Source organism: Chiloscyllium punctatum, chromosome 3, assembly GCF_047496795.1.
Source record: "Chiloscyllium punctatum isolate Juve2018m chromosome 3, sChiPun1.3, whole genome shotgun sequence".
Classification (NCBI taxonomy): Eukaryota; Metazoa; Chordata; class Chondrichthyes; order Orectolobiformes; family Hemiscylliidae; genus Chiloscyllium; species Chiloscyllium punctatum.
Window position 1 is genome coordinate 79,592,243 of NC_092741.1, and position 25,277 is coordinate 79,617,519.

A 25,277-nucleotide genomic window follows, 5' to 3' on the forward strand; every position below is an offset into this window, starting at 1 on the left:
ACCTCATCAACACCTCATCGAAACCCGGATACAGATGATGGAGGTGTGACGGTTGAGGCCTTGATAATTAAAGAGTTGTTGTAGCCAGGCCCTGCTACAGTTGCAGTTGCAGAGATGAATAGGAGCAAATCTAATTGATCTACCTGAATTCACCAAGGCCATGTCTGCTGTCATATGATGCTGAGAGATTGGTTTCCCTTGTGGAAGAGTCTAAAACCAGAAGAGAGTTTCTCTGAGTAAAGGGTCACCCATTTAAGGCAGAAACGAGGAGGAATATCTTCTTGTAGACGATCTCGATGACCAGACTTGGTTGGAAAATGCAGCTAGACGGACAAAACTCGGGGGGCATATTTTTAAGGTGAGAAGAAAAAGATTTAAAAGGGACCCAAAGGGCAACTTTTCACACAAAGGGTGGTTCATATGTGGAATGAACAGCCAGTAGAAGTAGTAGATGCAGGTACAGCAACAACATTAAAAAACATTTTAACTGTTACATGGATAGGAAAAGCCTAGCAGCATATGGACCAAACACAGGCAAGTTGGACTAATTTGGGAAATGTGGTTGACATGGATGAGTTGGATTGAAGGGTCTGTTTCCGTACTGGAAGACTCTATGACCCTATCTCAGTTGATTTTCTGAAATCTTTTGCTGCAGACCCTGTCATTTGGGGTTGGCAAAATTCTCTCCAGATATTAGTGTCAATAATTTTCGAATAAAAGGGAAAATATAGTACAGGTTTCAAACTCAATATTCAAAGGTAACTCTGAGACATTTGATTTCTTAGAGCAAATCAATACCATACACAATTTTCAGATTAACAAGGCTGATTGTAGCAACAACTCAAACAATACATTGTTAATAAATGCAGTTAAAAACATTGGACATGATTGTAACTTTCTATCAATAAGCAATCAGTTCACAAACAATCCAGAAGACAAGGCACTAATTTAATTTGTAAGTGCATGACAGATGTATTGGTTAGCTAATTGGTACAATGTTTTCACAGGAGGGAAAAAAAACTGTTCTACAATTCACAGAGAGTTTCTGCTGTTTATATCAATACGATCACCTGTTCTTTGTATCAATAAAGAAATTTGAAAAGAGTGAGAATTCTTTGAGTTATTGTTTCGAACAAAGTCCTGATGTGGACCAGTGTTGGACCAGGGTTAGGTGCACTGAAATCTAAATCTTTCCATACCAAAGCTGGTGCACAGTGACAGCACATGAGATGGATAGGTCTGAGAATGCATTACTCCATGGTGAGGGGGCAGTGGGGGCACAGAATTTAGTAAGGGTTTGGAGGGCAGAGCACATTTTGGCAATAGCTGCAGTTTTGTGGAGTTCCCACTCAACAATATACTAAGGACAATCCAAGTATTTGGGCCTTTTTTTGAGCTGTAGCCCAGCCATCTTCTTAAAGACCATTGGCATTACTGTTCAATTCCGAAAAATGCCAATTAGAAGTTTAGAAAATCAACATTGAATTGATATGAAGGTAAGAGACTTGTGAGATTGAAATAAATGTGTACTTATTACAGGCAATGCTGTTCTTGTGTCTGTCCTGCTAAATTAGTCATCATGCTTGTTTACAGTCCTGAAGAAAGTGTTAAACTTAGACCCCACTATTTCATTTTTAATGTCAGTGGCTGAAAAAGAACCAACTACTTTTTGCTACATCTGATTTAAAGAAAAGCAGGTGTGTAAAATGGATGCAAATATGCTGAGCCTGTTTTGCACATTTGTGAAAGCATTTACATTCTAAAACAAAAAAAACCTAAATAGCTTGAATACTAACATTCTATATTTATTGATTTTAGATATTCTACAACTGAGAAGCAAAATCTTTGACCTGTAAGTATGTTCTGCCCATTATGCCAACCAACTTTAATAACTAAGTTTCTATATTTATATAAATAAGATCCTCCAACTTTTATAAAGGGAAGAATTAATTTACTGTTCACATAATTGCTCAATTGCACCAACCATATAGCCATCCTATTTGTTCACAAATAGTCTTTTTGATCATAATGCCAGCCTGATGTCAAAAATATTCCATGAAACAAAATAATATTTGTCATTTAAGAAAGGTTAGCAGCATGTTTGTTTGAAATATCACATAAATTAGAACAACAAATGAATAGGTTCTTAAGGTTCTGTACTCATTTCAGTTTGTGATTCATGCTTTGTAGTAAAGAATTATCTTTTCTAACCTAAATGTCAGCCTTTGCTTGTGACTTAAGCAAACATGGCAAGAAGATAAGAAGGAATTACATAGCAACAGCTGCTATTTTGAACTGTTTTGCCTTGCTAATGATTATTTAACTATATTATAGTTATTCTGTACATACAAAGATAACTTCATTATTGCACATTAACAGTTGTCATACCTGTATTATATGATACCTTCCTGGTAAAATTGTATTGCACAAGCAGTGTCAATGACACCACGATTTAGAAAAGTAACTCTCATTAAAAAAACACAGATTTTGACATAATAATTGTTTCTGACTTGTTACAAACAATGGATTCCAGTCTCAATAAATTAATTGTTGCTTAACATTGTATGTTGCTGTATATTAAAACTAAACACCCATACTACAGTTTAAAAACAACACCCGTACTATAGATGCCTTTAAATTGAATATCATACCAGTTACTAACATGGTTACATTTGAAATCATACAACAGCAAATACCAGAAATGACAAGAACAAACGCGAGGATGCTAAATATTGATGGGTGCACTCCTAACATGTGATGGGGTTCGATTGCAATTGTTTTTGTCTGAGGAATCATATTTTCTGCACTGCACATGACCTCTCCTGAAGACCTGGACTGCTGCTTATTGTGCTTGTTTTTTTATATATCCCTGCAAATGAGAAAGAAAACAGTTAAAATGACAAATCTGTCCTGTGCATTATGCCTATGACATCATGCTTAACATTAATGTACAGTTGGACATAACTGAGTCATATTTAAATGTACATTGCAGTTTAGTGATCCCCCTCTCTGGTGGTTTTTCTGACCAGAAAATTACTGAGTGGGTTAAATGAAATATAAAATCAGCACTGATCAAAACTCAGTAACATAAATCCATTAGATTTAGAATGAATTCAACAGGAGGCTGGGTAGTGCAATGAGTGAGACAATAGCCCTTCATCTCTGGGAACCCAGCCAAGACTGAGGGATGAAAGCTTCCCTCTGTTTCAACGATACAATTTGAAACTAATTTGGGCTTCTCCTCCAATTCTCAGTTCCTTAACATAAAACTACTCCAAAGTCAGCATTAAATTTCTAATATCATTCAGAGACTACAGAACGGCAGTCACAGGAAATGGAAAAAAAATGCCATACAGCTGCAATAGAAGCTGCTCTTCTGGGATTTGGGCTTGAAGCAAATTGTTATGGCAGGATAGAGGGAGGTTTGGCTATCAGTCAATGAAAATCAGACATAATGTGAATCGAATTCAAACTGCTGTAGTCAGCATTCAAAACCCTTGCATGAAGATCTTTCTTTGAAATTAGTATTTTGGAGGCTGGATTTGGAGTTTTCAAAATTTTTCTGAAATTAAAATTCTAGATTGTGTAATTCTAAATTAGTGGTTTTTCTTCTAACAGAGTAACTTTGCAATGTTAGTTGCCAGATACCAATCTAAATTATATCTGGTATGTTTAGTGTTTCATCCACACAAGCACATCCTGGAAGCAGCCAAGCTAGAATAACTGGCGGCATTAAGCTGACGTCTGAGAACTTTGGCTGATAGCTGAATTCACTTTGGCTCACTTTCAAATGCTTTCAACTGTAACAAACAAATAAGTGAAAACAAAAAAAAAGTTATTTTCCCATAAAAGGAGCGGCACTGACTCCTGTGCCAAATTTGAGCTCACATGTGCACTCCTCATAGATTTCTCACACCTTTTGTAGCAGTTAGTATTGGCTCTAAGGAAAACAGGCAATAATGTGCTAAAAGATACATTAAAAGCACTGTCTCATCATTTTTTTGAAAAACTTACAAAACAAATCTGCAGTTGCCCTTTTTATGATTGCACACCATATTAATGGAAACAGTATGGTAGATTTTGACTCTATAGTCATATAAAACTTGAAGATAAATCAGGAGCTCCTGTATAATTTTTTCTTTTGGACTGTAAATACGGTATGTATGTTAGAGGTCGTCACTTCAGCCAGACCATGACATATGGTTTACTCAGAAAATTATGAGCTTTTCAGCTCATTACAGATGCATGAGGACTGTTGCACGAGTTTAACAATCAAACCAGTTGTTAGCAGTTCTTGTTCCCAGCAGGATCTCTGAGGTCAGAGATTCAGACACCATATTTAAAAACCATACAGACAGTCTTTCACTCACTGCGAGCTGCAGCATCACTGGAACCTATATTAGTCACGTCAAAGGGCGGCACAGTGGCTCAGTGGTTAGCACTACTGCCTCATAGTACCAGGGTCCCAAGTTCAATCCCAGCCTCGGGCAACTGTCTGTGTGAAGTTTGCACATTCTCCCCGTGTCTGCATGGGTTTCCTCCCACAGTCCAAAGATGTGCAGGTCAGGTGAATTGGCCATGCTAAATGGCCTATAGAGTTAGGTGCATTAGTCAGGGAAAATGTGGGGAATGGGTCTGGGTGGGTTACCCTCCAGAGGGTCGGTGTGGACTTGTTGGGTCAAAGGGCCTATTTTCACACTGTAAGGAATCTAATTTAAACTGGCCTGAGATCAGAACTTAATTGGCCCCATGGTCGAGTGATGTCTTGCTGGAGGTTCTGTCTGGGAAAGAAGGGAGGGCACTCTTCCCTGAGAATGGCAACAGGAAGCCCTCCAATCAGAATTGAGAAGCCTTGGTTTGGTTGCAACACAGATGACCCGCACAGAAATAAATCTGTATCTCATGCAAGAGAGAGTGAATGATCTCCTGTCCTCTACAAAGGTAGCACCATCTTCTCATTGCTGGTAAACACTCATTAGTGCTTCTAGATGGTCACAGTGCTAATACATTGCAAGTAAAATTGTACTCTTTCCTGAAAATGACAGTGCTTCATGAAATGATAATCAATCAATGATCTATATCTCAAAGAGCAAATTGCAGTCTCCCAGGCAATTAGTTCCCAAAATAAGACACCAATATGGATAGATCGTCCTGGAACTGTTTGGCTATGAGATTCTTCTGGCCCTATCTGCCTCATTGAACATTGCCTCTTCATGTCCATCTCAATATCCATACCTTCCCGTTCCTCTTTGGAGTAGGCCTCTCACTCCTGCATCTCTCCTTTGCCCAACACTTTGTCGATGGACCAGTGGGTGAAGAAGTGCTTATGGAATTTAATTTAGATAAATGTGAGGTATAGTGTTTTATAAGGCAAACCAGGGCATGACTTATACAGTTAATGGTAGGGCCCCAGGGAGTGTTGCTCAATAAAGGGAACTTGTGCTGCAGATGCATAGCTCCATGAAAGTGAAGTTGCAGGTAAACAGGGTGATAAAGAAGGTATTTAGCATGCTTGCCTTCATTGGTCAGAACATTAGAGTACAGGAGTTGGGATGTCATGTTACAGTTGTATAGGATATTGGTGAGGCCAGTTTTATAATACTGCATACAATTCTGGCTGCCCCCCCATAAGAAGGATGTTGTTAAACCTGAGATGGTGCAGAAAAGATTTACAAGGATGTTTCTGGGACTGGAAGATTTGAGTTATAGCTCAGGCTGAAAAGGCTGGTGTTATTTTCCCTGGAGCATGGAAGGCTGAAGAGTTACCTTGTAGTGGTTTACAACACCAAGAGGGGCATGGATAGGGTAAATAGCCAAGCACTTTTTCCTAGGGTGGGGGAGCCCAAAATTAGAGGGCATAGGATTTAGGTGAGAGGGGAAAGATTTATAAAGGGCCCAAGAGGTAACTTTTTCATGCAGAGAGTGGTGCATGTATGGAATGAGCTGCCAGAGGAAGTGGTGAAGGCAGGTACAATTACAACATGTAAAAGGCACCTGAATGGGTATATGAATAGGAAGGCTCTAGAGGGATGTAGGCTAAGTGCTGGCAAATGGGACTAGGTCAGGTTAGGATATCAGGTCAGCGCAGATGAGTTGGACCAAAGGGTCTTTTCATGCTGTACAGCTATTTGAATTTTTGAGTGAGCTTGTGGAGTGTGCAGCACAGGATAATGATGTGGGACACTCTCTGATGTGTTGGGTAATGCACTATCTGAGTAGTCCAAGCATCAGAATCTAATTTTCATCAGGATTATGGTCTGCTCAATTATGAAGCATTGTACCTTTCATCAGTAATGGTCTGACAATGCCATCAGCCAGGTCTTGAAGGGATTAGCCTTCTCTCCCAGCAACCAGCCCTGTGTGTGATGAGGGGTTTTAAGACATCGATCATTAAAATGCTCAAGACGTCAGGGTGTCATATCCTGGATATTGCATACAAATCTGGACTATTTGGCTGTTTGTGGTCACAGATGACAGGCATTTGAAGGGCATGGAACTTTTTCCTATTTACAAACACATAAGGCTGTTACCAGGGAGCTCTTGAGGGCAATTTGGTTGCAATCAATTGCCTGTACCTGTGGGGAAGCTGTTACAGCAGAAACATTGACTGCCCTTGCTGCCTCACTCACTGCATCCAATGGAAACTTGACAAATTTGCACATTTTACAAATAGAGCCCTGGTCCCCTCCCCAATAAGCTTTGGAGTAACCAACTATGAAATCCCACAGAGACCCCTAATGGTTTCCTGAATCAATGCACATGTTACCTTCAAGGATATCACATCGGATGGCAGGGTTGATCTATCCTTTTGTGTGAGATTCAGGAGATCTGTGAAGATGTAAAAACTAAAAGGAGACAGTAAATCAATGTGTGAAGTCATCAGTTTCTTTGTTTGGCCCTCCAATTCTGATCTATGGTGTCTTCAGTAAATCCTTTACTGAGCAATGTCCCCCAATGTCCGTCTCTTGTAGCATGCCTTTTGTGGACAAAAACTAGGAGACATTGAGGTCTGCAAATGCTGGAGATCAGAATTGAGAGTGTGTTGCTGGAAAAGCACAGCAGGGCAGGCAACATCTGAGGAGCAGGAAAATCGATGTTTCAGGCCAGAGCCTTTCATCAGGAATGAGGTATGGAGCCTCTAGGGTGGAGAGATAAATGGGAGAGGGGTGGGGCTGGGGGAAGGTAGCTGAGAGTGCAATAGGTGGATGGAGTAGGGGTGAAGGTGATAGGTCAGAGTGGAGGGTAGAGCGGATAGGTGGGAAGGAAGATTGACAGGTGGGACAGGTCATGAGATAAGTGCTGAGCTGGAAGGTTGGAACTGGGGTAAGGTGGGGGGAGGGGAAATAGGGAAACTGGTGAAGTCCATATTGATGCTCTGGGGTTGAAGGGTTCTTAGGCGGAAGATAAGGTGTGCTTCCTCCTGCCGTTGGTTGGTTAGGGAGTGGTGGTGGAGGAGGCCCAAGACCTGCATATTCTCGACAGAGTGGGAGGGGGAGTTGAAATGTTTGGCTACGGGGTGGTGGGGTTGATTGGTGCAGATGTCCCAGAGATGTTATCTAAAGTGCTCTGCGAGAAGGCATCCAGTCTGCCCAATGTAAAGGAGACCGCATCAGGAGCAGCGGATACAATAAATTACTTTTGTGGAAGTGCAGGTAAAATGCTGACGGATGTGGAAGGCTCCTTTGGGGCCTTGGACGGAGGTAAGGCAGGAGGTGTGGGCGCAGGTTTTGCAATTCCTGCAGTGGCAGGGGAAGATGCCAGGAGAGGAGGGTGGCTTATTAGGGGACTCACTTCAGAGATCATCTCTGGGTCAGCCGCACCAATCAATCCCACCACGCCATGGTCGAACATTTCAACTTGCCCTCCCACTCTGCCAAGGACATGCAGGTCCAGGGCCTCCTCCATCACCACTCCCTCACCACCTGACACCTAGAGGAAGAACGCCTCATCTTCCACCTCGGAACCCTTCAACCTCAGGCCATCAATGTGGACTTCACCAGTTTCCTGATTTCCCCTCCCCCCACCTTCTAGCTCAGCACCATCCTCATGACCTATCCTATCTGTCAATCTTCCTTCCCATCTATCCGACCCATCACCTTTACCCCCACCTCCATTCACCTATTGCAATCTCAACTACCTTCTGTCCAGCCCCACCCCACCCCCCTCCCATTTATGTCTCCACCCCTGAGGCTCCCAGCCTCATTCCTGATGAAAGGCTCTGGCCTGAAATGTCGATTTTCCTGCTCCTCAGATGCTGCCTGACCTGCTGTGCTTTTCCAGCGCCACACTCTCAACTTTTGTGGAAAGACCCCATGCTGTGTGGGCTCACAGGCAAGCTCCTTATGACCAGCTGCATGGAAACAGTGCATAATGGCAGGTGTACTTAAAGCATGTCAGTGAATTTTCACGTTCACAATAGTCTTTCTCCCTTCAGAAAAACCATTCTACTCATGCCTTGGCATGATCACAGCTGCCAGACCCTCTACCTTCCCAGTATTGAGGCACCATTATATTCTTGGAATAATGCTAGAAAACAGCATGCCGCATGTCCAGTTGGATCAACCCCAACCCTACCAGATTCAACTCTCTCCCATGATTATGAACATACTGCCTGCCTGTCACTCCATATTGCTAGGTACACAATTCCCTGCCTCCCCCCCCCACTCCCCCCACTCCAACCCCCATACATGGGTTTCCTGTAGAGCTTGTCACAGCCTCAGCAGTCACCTTCTAAAAATCCCAGGACAGACACATTTTGCTGAGGTCCACTGGACAGACAGCATCTCACCTATTGTTAAACAGTGCCCCATCATTTGATAGACCATACCCCACCCCCTGGACATTCAGTGCCTAATTCCTAGACCGTCAGTGTCTTATTCCTGGACAGCGTTCTTTGATTGTCCCACCAACCCCACTTCCCCTGAGCTGTTTCAGCTTTAACACCAACATCAGCCACAAGCTGCTTTCCTCCCCTTAGTTATTTGGACTTTTACATGGCCCATGCACACAGCCAGTTTCCTCCTGTCTGATACTTCAAATGTACTTTGAGAGCTCACAGTGTAATTCTGTACAATCATCATTTAAAGCCACATTCTCATCTGAGCAAAGCAGCAAGTACTCACACCGAAGTCCAGGAAGGTCAGCAGCTCCACGCTTGTGATATATGTTCATCTATCTGAAATGATGGCATTCTCAGTTGGTTATAAACTTAATGCTACTGAGTTGACATTTTAATGAAGTGCCAATGCATGTTGGGAAGCTTGCCAACACCTACAGTCAGGGAAGTTGACCCATTTTTGAGGACATTCCTGCTTATACCATTGGCAAAAATTTGAATCTTTGGGACAAATTAGAATCCCTACAGTATGGAAACAGGCCCTTCAGCTCAACACGTCCACACTGACCCTCTGAAGAGTAACCTACCCAGACTTCTACTCTATATTTACCCCTGACTAATGCACCTGACATTATGGGCAATTTAGCACGGCTAACTCACCTGACTTGCACATCTTTGGATTCTGGGAGGAAACTGGAGCACCCAGGGGAAACCCATGTAGACACAGGGAGAATGTGCAAACTCCACAGTCAATTGCCTGAGGCAGGAATTGAACCTGGGTATTTGGTGCTGTGAGGCAGCAGTGCTAACCATGAGCCACCATGCCACCCCAATGATTCCATCCTCCACTTAACATCAGCCAGACTTCTTTTCCCATTGACGCGAATGGAAATTAAAATTGTGAGTGATATAACATGGGTAGACAGTATTTCACTGACTGACACTGATTCACAAAGTCAAAACCTGCTCCAGTCATTTCGAATCTTCAGGTATCTTTAGCATCACTAGTTCAAATGTTTAGCAAAAGGCTGATTTTCACTCTCTTATCACGGCATTCATATTTCAACCCAAAAATAGTGAGCACTGAACAGTGCAAGTGTCAATTCTGTCATATTTTTGCCATTCATGCTTTATTTTCTTGTAATTATTGGCATATCTGGTCGGCAAGGACTAGTTGAACCGAAGGGTTTGTTTCCTTGCTGTATATTTCTCTGACTCTGACTCTGACATCTGTGGTATTTGCTGAAGAAAAGACAAGACTTTCAGGAATAGAATACAGAGACACCCTGTGTGTAATTTTACAACATTTCAATGATGAGAGCATACATTTGTCTTTGTTGCTATGTCAGGCAAAGGTTCCTTTACAGGCCAGGCAATGGTTCAGTAAATTTTTTTGAGCCATTGCTGGACGGTCTTAATATGTTTTAATTTTTTGGCACTCAGACTCTCAACAGTTCATGTGCCAAATTATTTCTAATTGTTACCATTGCTGAAACCTATGAATCCCCCACTTGGAATTTTCCAAGCTGTTATTCTCAGAAGGGAGGCAGTTGAAGAGAAATTAAAAACAGAACATACTGGAATGCTGTGAATGTACAATTCTATGGAAAGATCACAGATCTGAAACTTGGGGACGAGTTGTATGGGATGGGGAGCATATTGCTTGCCCTCAGTCCTCGTAAAATGTTTTTCACAAACAGACCAACATTAAAAATGATTGCCCCACAGCAATGGTCTGGTATAATATGGGTGATTTTCGTGAGCTCAGCTTGGGACTTCTGTCTCTCAATAGAGAGAACTACATGCCAATTGTTCAGACTGGCAACTCGTGTAGTCTCAGCAATGCCAGAGGTGCTGATCTGAAGCAGTCCCACAAGGAACTGGATTAAGGCAAATCCAGGAGTTTCAGACTGGAGGTTGGACACTTTAGGGATAAAGCGGCAAGTCAGGTTTTGGAGGCCTCTAGGGAGACATAACAGCGGTTACCATCTTGGGGAGGTGCTCCTGTGTTCATTGGATACCTCTCAAAGGAGATATCCCTCTTCCTGTTTGTTTACTAGTGTTGGTGAAAAAGTAGCCTCTGCTTCTCGTTTGTATACCACTGCCAAGTCCATTATAGAAATAGATGCAGGTTTAAGCCCTTGATGGGGCAATTAAGGGCATCAACAGGTCTAAGGTGGGCAGAATAGATGGTACCTTACCCACCACCTATAATGGGAAAAAGTTAGAGTGGGCAATGAGGTGGGGAGGCAGGGTGGGGGTGATTAGCCATCCATCATGTTTAATTCGCCTTCCCTGCCAAACATATACTGTGTATACAACCATAAAAGGAACAAAACCATGAATTCTATTTGTCTCTCCAATGATGCTGGCTGGTCTGCTATGTACTTTCAGCAAGTTTGTCCTTATTTAAAATTTCCAACACTTAAAGTATTTTAGTTTTGGACTTGTGAGGCTACCATTGAAGCATAGGTTCTTCAGGCAGAATGGGCAAACCACCATCTGCAGGTGATGGGAAATGTGGTGCTCTTCCAAATGTGAATGCACCTGAAGACTTTCCTTAAGAGCTATAAGAGGCTTCTTTATAATGAATGCTCTTTCTTCAGGTTGAGCTTAGATGGCATAGAATAAAGAATTTGTGCCAGGCTGATTGCGAGCCGTAAACATGGGCTGTACACATCAAGCTGCCACCTACCATTTCTTCATGCTGTTGTATATCTGCCAGCAGTTACTGTAGAAGATTTGAAGAACTGTGCCATCAGTTTTAACTATACAATAAAGTTTGCACCTTACAGACTAGGGACATGAACTGTAGCCTATGGTTTGAAATCAAGCTGCACCTCCTTCGATGATGTGGTGCATTTTGCTCTATCATTTGTTGCCATGGAATGATCCAGAGGACAACTCTTTGAGCAGCACTTTGTGTAACACCAACTCCATTTCATTCATCAAACAGGGGGCAAAGGAATTAATTTCTCCAGCACTGGTCATCAAACTCATGTCTGCCTCAAACATTCCTCTTCTCTTCATTTTCTCCTGCTACTTTCTACTTGGACTGAAATGTTTCTTTCAGGGTCTCTAAAAGTTTGCTAAGTATTTAAACTGTTGAATCCAAAAATGCATGGATTTGATGAATGAAGGGATTCATTTAGGAAGAATACTGCTGACAGAGGAGCTATGCTGTTCAAAGACTTTGATTTAGCACCATCAGAATTACAAGAAAATAAATTTCAGAGGGAACAACAATTTATTTTCATTTTTTTTTCTTTTTTTCTTTTCAAGGTGTCTGAATCTCCTATATTTGTTTTCCCCTCTGACACTCTTGCTTTTTTTTTCCTTTTTTATACCAGTAACAACAATTTATCCTGCAGAAAGAGAGGGTGCTAGTTAGTTAGTAACTGGATTTGTTTGGCTGACACTTTGTCATATGAATGCATCAGAGATTAGTTTCCTCCCAAGCTTTTGTTTAGTTGAAAAAGGACATGTTCTTTCTGTTTTCAAAGATCAAAACTTTGCTATAAATGTGTAGGCAGCTTCTAACAAGTGAACTGTAAACCTTAAATTAATTGTTATGGTAGCTCTTAACAAATTCTTGATTGTTTAATAAGTGCTGTCCAATTGCAGACTCATATCTCATATTGGATGTATGTTCTGAGTTGCATAAGCATGGCCTGATGGAGTGTGGTCAGCATTCTGGCTACTATGAACAGTGAAAGGGAGAAATTATGAGATACAACCTGCTATTGCTATGGACAGCCTGCCTACCTGTCATTTCACCGGCACTGAAATTCATGTACCACATTACTCATTTGTACACAGACAGAATCTTTTTGGATTGATGGTAGCATCCTGTTACTGGAGAATATCATTCACACTGCTATAGCATCATAACAGCTTGACATGTCAAACTTTATCTGGAGTTCAAAGCTTTCATCCTTACAGAGTAATCTGAGATATATTATAAACTTTTCAATACTTATGTCCCTTAATTCAGTTTGAAATACTGCACAATGTGTTATTCCGACTGGTGTGAGATAGTCTAGTTTTTGGGGTCTCATACGTTTCTGCTGATAGTCTGTGCAATTATAAAATAGTTACATACCTCTAAATCCAGTATCTGCAGAATACTGACTCTTAGTCTGTTTGCTTTACATTTCAAGAACTCAAGAGAGAGAGGTTGGACGTAGGCACATTTTAAAAATAATTTGGGAACTTTTCAAGACAACAAGGCAGAATCATGAGAACACTTGCATAACGGTTGGCTGGGTAAAGGATGCAGGTCCCTTTTATCGGGATTTTAAAAATTTAATGGTCTCAACTTGCTGGGCTGTCTGATGAATTAGTCATAGAGTCATAGAGATGTACAGCATGGAAACAGACCCTTCGGTCCAACCCATCCATGCCGACCAGATATCCCAACCCAATCTAGTCCCACCTACCAGCACCCAGCCCATATCCCTCCAAACCCTTCCTATTCATATACCCATCCAAATGCCTCTTAAATGTTGTAATTGTACCAGCCTCCACCACATCCTCTGGCAGCTCATTCCATACACGTACCACCCTCTGCGTGAAAAAGGTGCCCCTTAGGTCTCTTTTATATCTTTCCCCTCTCACCCTAAACCTATGCCCTCTAGTTCTGGACTCCCTGACCCCAGGGAAAAGACTTTGCCGATTGATCCTATCCATGCCCCTCATAATTTTGTAAACCTCTATAAGGTCACCCCTCAGCCTCCGAAGCTCCAGGGAAAAAAGCCCCAGCCTGTTCAGCCTCTCCCTGTAGCTCAAATCCTCTAAACCTAGCAACATCCTTGTAAATCTTTTCTGAACCCTTTCAAGTTTCACAACATCTTTCCGATAGGAAGGAGACCAGAATTGCACGCAATATTCCAACAGTGGCCTAACCAATGTCCTGTATAGCCGCAACATGACCTCCCAACTCCTGTACTCAATACTCTGACCAATAAACGAAAGCATACCAAACGCCTTCTTCACTATCCTATCTACCTGCAACTCCACTTTCAAGGAGCTATGAACCTGCACTCCAAGGTCTCTTTGTTCAGCAACACTCCCGAGGACCTTACCATTAAGTGTATAAGTCCTGCTAAGATTTTCTTTCCCAAAGTGCAGCACCTTGCATTTATCTGAATTAACCTCCATCTGCCACTTTTCAGCCCATTGACCCATCTGGTCCAGATCCTGTTGTAATCTGAGGTAACCCTCTTCGCTGTCCACTACACCTCCAATTTTGGTGTCATCTGCAAACGTACTAACTGTACCTCTTATGCTCGCATCCAAATCATTTATGTAAATGACAAAAAGTAGAGGGCCCAGCACCGATCCTTGTGGCACTCCACTGATCACAGGCCTACAGTCTGAAAAACAACCCTCCACCACCACCCTCTGTCTTTTACCTTTGAGCCAGTTCTGTGTCCAAATGGCTAGTTCTCCCTGTATCCCATGAAATCTAACCTTGCTAATCAGTCTCTCATGGGGAACCTTGTCAAACGCCTTACTGAAGTCCATATAGATCACGTCTACTGCTCTGCCCTCATCAATCTTCTTTGTTACTTCATCAAAAAACTCAATCAAATTTGTGAGACATGATTTCCCACGCACAAAGCCATGTTGACCATCCCGAATCAGTCCTTGTGTTTCCCAATACGTGTACATCCTGTCCCTCAGGATTACCTCCAACAACTTGCCCACCACCGAGGTCAGGCTCACTGGTCTATAGTTCCCTGGCTTGTTCTTACCACCCTTCTTAAAAATTGGCACCATGTTTGCCAACCTCCAGTCTTCCGGCACCTCACCTGTGACTATTGATGATATAAATATCTCAGCAAGAGGCCCAGCAATCACTTCTCTAGCTTCCCACAGAGTTCTCGGTGACACCTGATCAGGTCCTGGGGATTTATCCACCTTTAACCGTTTCAAGACATCCAGCACTTCCTCCTCTGTAACCTGGACATTTTGCACGATGTCACCATCTATTTCCCTACAGTCTATGTCTTCCATATCCTTTTCCACAGTAAATACTGATGCAAAATACTCATTTAGTATCTCCCCCATTTTCTGTGTCTCCACACAAAGGCCGCCTTGCTGATCTTTGAGGGGCCCTTTTCTCTCCCTAGTTATCCTTTTGTCCTTAATATATTTGTAAAACCCCTTTGGATTCTCCTTAATTCTATTTGCCAAAGCTATCTCATGTCCCCGTTTTGCCCTCCTGATTTCCTTCTTAAGTATACTCCTACTTTCTTTATACTCTTCTAAGGATTCTCTCGATCCATCCTGTCTATACCTGACATATGCTTCTTTCTTTATCTTAACCAAACCCTCAATTTCTTTAGTCATCCAGCATTCCCTATAGTTACCAGCCTTCCCTTTCACCCTGACAGGAATATACTTTCTCTGGATTCTTGTTATCTCATTTCTGAAGGCTTCCCATTTTCCAGCCATCCCTTTACCTGCGAACATCTGCCTCCAATAAGCTTTTGAAAGTTCTTGCCTAATACCGTCAAAATTGGCCTTTCTCCAATTTAGAACTTCAACTTTTAGATCTGGTCTATCCTTTTCCATCTCTATTATAAAACGAATAGAATTATGGTCACTGGCCCCAAAGTGCTCCCCCACTGAAACCTCAGTCACCTGCCCTGCCTTATTTCCCAAAAGTGGGTCAAGTTTTGCACCTTCTCTAGTCGGTACATCCACATACTTAATCAGAAAATTGTCTTGTACACACTGAGAAAAGCAGAATATTTCAAGTCTGTTATCTGGGATATTAGCAACATGCAGAATACAATGCTATAAGTATGGAAGACTTTGTTAGCTGGGTGTTATAATTCAGCATTGCAGAAGAGTACTACAATCTTGAGGCATCCTCAGCAGATTTGTCCCTCACCTTCCACCTCAGTGGTACATCTTCTGTCACTGCACACTATCAATAGAGACCTTTTACACAGTATACGTAATGGATGTTTGGGGAGCTGCAATCTATAATTCTAATTAACTTGAGGCTGTCTTGTCCAATTTCAACTATCTGGGTGGTTAAACTTCATGGAGCAATTTGTTCTGCGTGAAGCAATTTGCAGTGTTTCTGCTGAGCGCAATAAATGCCAGTTCGGTCTTGGATTCTCATTGCTGCCCCAGTGTCAGCTTATATGCAAGTGTTGAAAGAATGAATTAGCTATGGTGTAGCTAGAGGTAGCATGAAAGTACTGTTTCCCAGGATGACACAACAAATCAGTTACAGACTGATCTCATGAACAGATATGACTGATGAAGTCTTGCCTGAATCTCAACTGCTTGCTATTGAAATTGCAGAAAAACAGTGTGTTTACTCCTTCCAGGGGAGGGCATCAGGAAGAATTCTTAAAAGGTTAGGTTTTCTGTGGTTTTCCAGCATTAAAAGGAAGCATCTTATGAATCGAAGTGAAGTAAAAAAAATCAACATTAGATAATTTTATACTGACATTGCAGTTTTGATTGCATAGATTGAGGTAGTGACTCCGGATGGAATGTGTATTTATGTCAATTTAGGAAGTAGAAAACACGACATTTCTATGTATATTTTGGGCAACTTTATTGAGTAAAATTAGACAGAACAGTCCTTTAAAGACCAGCATAGGAAGTTTGCTAAATGTGAATCCTTAACGTACCGGTATTTCTGGCTTCATTGGTTTTCACGAATTGCAATCTCATGTTTAAAGTTCACTTCAAGCTCAGACATTAATTTCTACTTTGTTCAGAAATGTGATGGGATATTGCAAAGATGATGTGAATTTGGTAATTTTTGAAGGTGGACCCTGAACTCTGCAGACACCAGGATGCATGCTGCGATAATCCTAATGGTTGCACAGCCTTTGTTTTTTTCTAAATTTTGCCTCATGACTTTATCCAGTTAGACTGCAGATAGCCTCCTTCAGGTATTGACCATATAGATTACTGATCATTTCCTGTACTTAGCAATATAAAAGACATGGACAATTGCTCACATTATTATAGCTGACCAGTTGGAAAAAAAGGTGAAGTTGTTGTACGTAATTGATGCAACCACTAACTGAAATTTATTTCTTTCTGTGAAGACACTTTGCATTGGCTTGAAAAGTGCCTTAAAGATTAAAGGATTTTCTTGACTCAAAAGCAGTAGTCTAAGTGACTGCAATTACAATTCTGTTTGTTGTAGCATCCTTGCTTACGGTGACCTTGACTGTAAGAACCTATCACAGATGATTGCTGTCCTGCTATGTTTGTTGAGAATATCTAGTAAGTTGTGTGTCTTAAAATTACATTATGTTTGTTGAAGTCTGATATTATAAATCTTTCTAATCTGTATGCGGAATCACCATAACTCTTCAAGGTTTTTTAAAAATTTGGAATAAATATTAATTGAGCCAGTTTTTCAAACAATCATAGTACATGTACAACCCAAAAAATCCCAAACATATAAATTGAAATCAGGAATTTTCAGCAGTGCTTCACCCAGAGGCCCACTGAAGATGTTACCTAGTAGGGTGGCGAAACGTCTGGAAATGAACCTTCCAGCTCAGTGAGCAAACCTACATCCAGAACATTTATAAACATACAAATTTTACTTTTACATAAAAATTGCAAAATGAAAGCTGAAATTTGGCTGTAATTATTATTTCATAAGCTGACTGTACATTAAATTGCAGCTATCATCATTCATTGCTGCATTATTCAACTTGAATATCTGAAACAACTGACATGGTACCACAAGATGGCCAAAATTTGAGAACTCTCTTGTTTCAAAACTGTTTTGGCATGCACTGCTAATTAAATTTGGTCACATAAAATTAAACAATGATGGGGAAAAAGAGAAATATTTCCAACAGGAATGAGAATAGACAGAGATGAAAAACAACGAATGAGAGACAGCTTAAGTTAACACTGATATGGAAGTGAGAATTTCATACTTTTTTTTAACTCTTTGACTTTTAAAGGAAAATTCTCTAAGACTTTGCAACATTAAATAGATAAAGCAAAGGCTTACTCTTTGTGTTTATAGCCCAATGATTCACCGTCACAAAAAGTAAAAAATATTATAATGCTGGTGAAAGAGTGGGATGTACAACTTGCGCTTAATTATATTACTAAAAATAAGATTTGATTGGGATGGAAGACAACCTGTTCAAGGACAATAAACTTTGGAAAATAGTCCATCAGGATAACTTGATGGGGAAGGTTGGCAAATTAAAAAAAAAAGCATGAACTTTGAAAACTGTCATCATCAAAATCTCTGCTGTGGGCTTGTTAAAATTAATTAGACTGCCATCTAGTGCAGCAAACATGACCTTAACTGAAGGATTAAAATAAATAAATAGCTAGATTATTTTATGAGGTATACAATTGTAGAATAGAATCATGGAATGTTTACAGAACACAAGGAGGCCATTTGGTCTGAAAGATCACATCTGCCCACTACAAGAGCAATCCACCTAGTACCATTTACTGTAGTCCTGTACGATGTGATGGCTATGTTCAAGGTAAGATAAAAGATATGGAGCATGGTCATGGCTTACTCTCTGAAGCTATCAGGTGGCTGATATCATGATTTCCCTCTGCTGTTTCTTTCATTTTATTCTCCTCTCCCCTCTGATTTGTCACACTTTACTCCTTTTGATTTTATATTTTTTGTGCTATTCATTATTTTCCTCTTGTTTCCTAATAGTAGGTGATACAGCAAATGTGGTTCTAGATGTATTAGTATGGGCATTGTGGAAATAAAATGTGACCTTGGCACCACTGTTTAAGACAGGAAGTAAGGACAAGCCAGGGAACTATAGACCAGTGAGCCTGACGTCAGTAGTGGGCAGGTTGTTGGAGGGAATCCTGAGGGGATAGGATGTACATGTATTTGGAAAGGCAAGGACTGATTCGGGATAGTCAACATGGCTTTGTGCGTGGGAAATCATGTCTCACAAACTTGATTGAGTTTTTTGAAGAAGTAACAAAGAGGGTTGATGAGGGCAGAGCAGTAGATGTGATCTGTATGGATTAGAAAATAGATTAGAACAGGATCTTGATCAGATAGGCCAATGGGCTGAGAAGTGGCAGATGGAATTTAATTTAGATAAATGTGAGGTGCTGCATTTTGGGAAAGCAAATCAGATCTGGACTTGTACACTTAATGGTAAGGTCCTAGGGAGTGTTGCTGAACAAAGAGGCCTTGGAGTGCAGGTTCATAGTTCCTTGAATGTAGAGTCGCAGGTAGATAGGATAGTGAAGAAGGCGTTTGATACGCTTTCCTTTATTGGTCAGAGTATTGAGTACAGGAGTTGGGAGGTCATGTTGCGGCTGTACAGGACATTGGTTAGGCCACTGTTGGAATTCTGGTCTCCTTCCTAATCGAAGGATGTTGAGGAACTTGAGGGTTCAGATAAAATTTACAAGGATGTTGCCAGGGTTGAAGGATTTGAGCTATAGGGAGAGGTTGAATAGGCTGGGGCTGTTTTCCCTGGACCGTTGGAGGCTGAGGGGTGACCTTATAGAGGTTTATGAAACCATGAGGGGCATGGATATGATAAATAGACAAAGTCTTTTCCCTGGGGTGGGGCGTCTAGAATTAGAGGGCATAGGTTTAGGGTGAGAGGGGAAAGACATAAAAGAGACCTAAGGGGTAACATTTTCACACAGAGGGTGGTGCGTGTATGGAATGAGCTGCCAGAGGAAGTGCTGGAGGCTGGTACATTTCACTGTTTCTTATGCCTCTGAAACTTTCATTTCCTTGAATATTAGCAAAATGCAAGTGAATAATTCACTGACTTTGAATATCCAACTGATCTTTTTTAAAAATCAAACTCAAATTAATGAAGTTTCTCTCTCTCTCTCCATTGTATCTTCCTCGTCTGCTTTCTTAAAAATGTAACAACTTAAAGTTTTACACAAATTTTAAGAAGTGCAATGATGTATATTCACCAATCATTTTGCTCTCATATACATTCCAGAGTCTTGTTTCTTTAAATAAATTGTACTTAAAAGCTGTTGAATTTTTTTCTCTAATTTGCTTTGAAGAAAAAGCTATTGAAGCTGTGCGAGAAGTTAAAAAATGTTCCATAAATATAGCTGACTGCAGCATACTGATTCATCTAGTATACCGCACAGAACTCAGTCAGCACATTGCAAACTTTGTACACAGTCACAAATTTGAGTGAAAACATCACTGCTATATCCAGTCATTTTTTAATTTTAAAAAGCTAGAATGCAGGAATTAGAAAGAAAATCATCAATAAATGAATGTTGTGCTTCATGAAGTGTATAATGTTTGGATGAAATTGTGATTCCAAGGTAAAAGTAAAATAGAAATGCTCTGCTTGGATATTTTGGCACTTGTCAGATAAGATTCATATCTAAAAAAATAAAGATAACTATTTTGATCAGTAGTGTTGACGTTGGGTCCATGCTGAGGAAGAAGAGAAATAGCTGCTAAAAATGTCCTCAAAGCTAAAACAACTTGAGTTATGTAAATTTACAAAAGTTACAAAAATTTACAAAAATTACAAAAATTAGAAGTTGCTGGAAAAACTCAGGAGGTTTGGCAGCATCTGTGAAGAGAAGGCAGAGTTAACGTTTTGGTTCCAGTGACTCTTCTATAGAACAGTTCTGAAGAAGGGTCACTCGACCCAAAGTGTTAACTCTGCTTTCTCTACACAGGTGTTGCAAGACCTGCTGAATTTTTCCAGCAATTTCTGCTTTTTTTTCTGGTTTCCAACATCCGTAGTTCTTCCAGTATTTTTCATATAATTTACCACTGGCAAGTAAATATTAGGATATGTAAAATAGTCAAAATGCCTCATTAAATGGTCTTTACCTTGGATTTAGTAAGTAGGTTTTGGGAATTAGGAAGTTAGTTACTAGTTGCAGAATTTCCAACTTCTGATCGGCTCTTTTAGCCATAGCATGTACATAGTGTATCAATTAAGTAACTGATTAACAGTAACCTCAAGGTATTGATAATGGAGGATTCAGAAATGGCAATGCCATTCAGAATGTGAAGAGAAAAAAGTTAGCATTGCTTTTGTTGGAGATGGTCTTTGATGCTTGTGCAGCACAAATGTTACTCACCACTAAACAAATTAAGCTTTCATGGTCTCCAAACTTTGCTACATTTTGGAGGGATATTTCAGTATTTGAGAGGTTGCCATTGATAGGGAGCACTGTGCACATTCCATTATACTACACATAACCCATAATGCAGAGCAACTGCACATGTTTTGCTTTATAGAAGGAACTGGAAGGATTCCACCACCTCCACCTTCAGCTCCTTTTTGACTACATGCAATAAGTTAGTTCAATAACCGATATCCTGCAGTAGTCATGATGCCTTTATTCTCTGACAGTCCACTGTATCAGCTCTATTTATACCACTCTGGTGGCTGTTGAACGAAAAGGGCTCATTGCTCACGCAGATCGCTGATGACATTGGTATGGAATTCATGGGCATGTGGAAAGCATAAAACGTAATAGAACAGATTCTGACCATAATATAGCAACACTTCAACTGCCTGAACAGCATTGGGCAAGATTGGAATTCTTGACACAGTGGATCCAAATATTTGTGGTAGTCTGCTGCGTGCTGCAAGCTCACCAGCATGAAAGGTAACCCTTGCCAACTGCAGTATAGTGAGAATCTGGGGATAGAGAGAATGAGGAAGTGGTAAAGGAGGTGCCTGAGGCAGAGAATGAAGAGAAAGTGAGAGTACAATGTAGACAGATCCTTGCTGGTCAGGCTGTCGATGATGAAATCATTTGAAAGCTTCACCAGTATTCATAACTCCAAATTTTCCAACCAACAACAGTCTTTCCTGTTCCCGACAAATATAGTATTTGTTTGATTACAAGGAAAATGTAAAACCCACCAGAAAATAAATTACTCGAAATGGAATTTTTGAATCAAATCATGCCATATTGTTCCCAAATGCATCATTTCATAACTCCAGATTAAATTTGAATTACAGCCTTTCTGCCCAACCAGTATGTTGGCATTGGCTTGTAGCCAACATTATCAAACATAAGGACAAAAGTGAGGGCTGCAGATGCTGGAAACCAGAGTTTAGATCAGAGTGGTGCTGGAAAAGCACAGCAGGTCAGGCAGCATCCGAGGAACAGGAAAACTGATGTTTCGGGCAAAAGCCCTTCATCAGGAATACAGGCAGGATGCCTCCAGGGTGGAGATATAAAATGATATGTCAATTCTTGCATCATCTGCAAATGTCTTCAGCATCTCTCTTACATATCAGTCTAAATTATTGATATTAAATGCCATTTTTATAAGCAATTTAGGGCAGGCACGGTGGCACAGTGGTTAGCACTGCTGCCTCACAGCGCCAGAGACCTGGGTTCAATTCCTGCCTCAGGCGACTGACTGTGTGGAGTTTGCACATTCTCCCCGTGTCTGCGTGGGTTTCCTCCGGGTGCTCCAGTTTCCTCCCACAGTCCAAAGATGTGCAGGTTAGGTGAATTGGCCATGCTAAATTGCCCGTAGTGTTAGGTAAGGGGTAGATGTAGGGGTATGGGTGGGTTGCGCTTCGGCGGGGTGGTGTGGACTTGTTGGGCCGAAGGGCCTGTTTCCACACTGTAAGTAATCTAATCTAATCACCCAGTTACTGAGCCTCATGGAACCCGACTTTCTACTCTCAAAACTCTTCACGACTTACCGTTTCTTTGCTAAAACTGATCCAATTTTGAATTCAACTTGTCAACTCCCTTGGATCTCACAAAAGTCTAAGGCTTTCATTGCCTTCTTTTTTATTCATTTATGGCACGTGGGCATCACTGGTTGGCCCAGCATTTATTGCCCGTCCTAAGTTGCCCATGAGACGGTGGTGGTGAGCTGCCTTCTTGAGCCACCGCAGTCCATGCTGCCATTAAGGAGGAGATTCCTGGATGTTGGCTGGACCCATGACCTTTGCAGTATCCAGTGCCTCCAACTATATCTTGTTATCATGTGGACTGAATCAAATTGGCTGAAGACTGGTATCTGTTATGCTGGGGACCACTGGAGGAGGCCAAGATGGATCATTCACCCAACACTTCTGGCTGAAGATTGATGCGAATGCTTCAGCCTTATCTTTTGCTCTGATATGTTTGGCCCTTCGTCATTGAGGATGGGGATATTGGTGGAGTCTCCTACTCCATGAGTTGTTTAGTTGTCTCCCACCATTCATGACTGGATGTGGCAGGAGTGCAGAGCTTAAAGCTGATCTGTCGATTGTGGGATCACTTACCTCTGTCTGTCACTACGTTGTTTGCCATACAAATAGTCCTATTCCATAGCTTCACCAGGTTGACACTAGCCCACAGTGCCTCATGGATGCCCAGACTTGAGTTGCTAGATGTATTCGAAGTCTGTCCCATTTAGCACAGTGATAATACCACACAACACGATGGAGAGTACTCTCACTGTGAAGATGGGACCTTGTCCCATGAGGATTACGAAGTGGCCACTCTTTCCAATACTGTCATGGACAGATGCATTTTCAGCCAGCAGATTGATAAGGATGAGGTCAGGCATGTTTTTCCCTCTTGTAGATTCCTTCACCACAGACAGAGATGCAGTCTAGCAGTTATATCCTTTTCGAAGCTAATCAGCTCAATCAGGAGTGCTGCTACCGAGGCAAATCCCCCACCCAGAATACATTTGGTGCCCTTGCCACCCTCAGTGCTTCCTCCAAGTGTTGTTCAACATGGAGGAGTACTGCTTCATCAGCAAAGGGGCGGTAGTGTGCGGTCATCCACAGCAGGTTTCCTTGCACATGTTTAACTTGAAGCCACAAGACTTCACAGGGTCTGGAGTTAATGTTGAGGACTCCCTCCTGATATATACCACTCTGCTGCCACCTTAGCTGTGTCTGTCCTGCTGGTGGGACAGGACATACCTAGGTGATGGTGGCGTCCGAGACGTTGTCAGATATGATTCTAGGAGTATGACTGTGTCAGCCTGTTGCTTAACTACTCTGTGGGAGATCTCTTGCTTGTTATGCACTAGCCTCCAGACGTTATTAAGGAGGACTTTGCAGGGTTGAGAAGATTGTTTCTGCTGTTGTCTTTTCTGGTGCCTAGGTTGAAGCCAGGTGTTCTGTCTGGTTTTGTTTGTTCATCAAGACTTCATAGTGATTGATACAATCAAGTGGCTTTAGGAAAGGAATCTGCCATCCTTATCTTGCCTGGTCTACATGTGACTCCATACCCACAGCAATGTGTTTGACTCTCAACTGCCCTCTGGGCAATTATGGATGAATAATAAATGCTTGTCCAGCCTGTGACACCCATATCCCATAAATAAGCATATAAAACTTGCAGAGACCTTTGCTGTACAGTTTGTGGAAGGCTGGATTAGCAGAGCTGACACAGTATTGGATTCCTTCTCAATAGTGACCATTGAGAAACATTGCTGCCAGAGTATGGGGACTGCTTGATGTATCCCAAAGTCTCTCCATGGAGTGACTTGGTTTGAATTATGAATTCAAGGTCTGGTGAAACCACCAAACAGGACTATTTGGATTGCAAACAACATAAACAGTTAGTGACAGAGATCAGTGATCCCACAATCAACAGATCAGATTTCAGCTCTGCACTCCTATGCAGGGTTGAAGAAACTATGAGTAGGTTACATATCTGATGCCAAGTGAGCTATGATGTTGCAATCATCCACCACTACTGGTCATGTATGTCCATGGTGGTTAGTTTAGTTTAGGCATGAAAGTGACTGACATTAAAGAGTGCAGTGGTTAGACAGTGTTTAGTACTCACATCAAAGGACAACTGATCTTTGATGAAGTGATTAACCACCATGAGGTAATTACTAAATAATATGGGGACTAGGTCGGAGGGGCAGGTAGCTTGCTGGGTTGGCGGGGTGGGGGGTGGTCTGCATTCTGTGCACTGTCTGTGTTTGTTATTGTTTCCTTTTTGATGACTTAAAGTGGGATTTGAGGTTCACCCTCATTTCCCTGTTAACTGATTCCACGGTGAGGTTTGGGGTTTGGCCCTGTTGCCCCTTCCTCTGCAAAGAGTGTTTTTTTTTGTGTGAACTATGGCTTTTTGTTTATTGTCAACTGTTTGCATTTTGTACGGTTTCATAAAATACAAAAAATAACACGGGGAGTAACACATTCACTCATTTGGTACCTGTCTGCATTTTGTAGGTGTCTGTTTCAGTCCCCCCATCCAAGGCAACATGGTCGCACCATCATGAAGCAGTTGCAACATTCTAATGAAGGTTCTTGGACATCGAAATCACTGGAGAACAACCTACAGAGCCTCAGAGTCAAATGCCTCAGTCAGGTTGAAGTATGCAATGAAGAATTCCAGGTGTTCTTCTTGATTTTATTTGGATTTTCTGAGCAACATTCTTCTGTAAGTTCCAGAGCCACATTGTGTCTCGGGCAGAATTTCCTCAGCCTCACAAAGTATATGCATG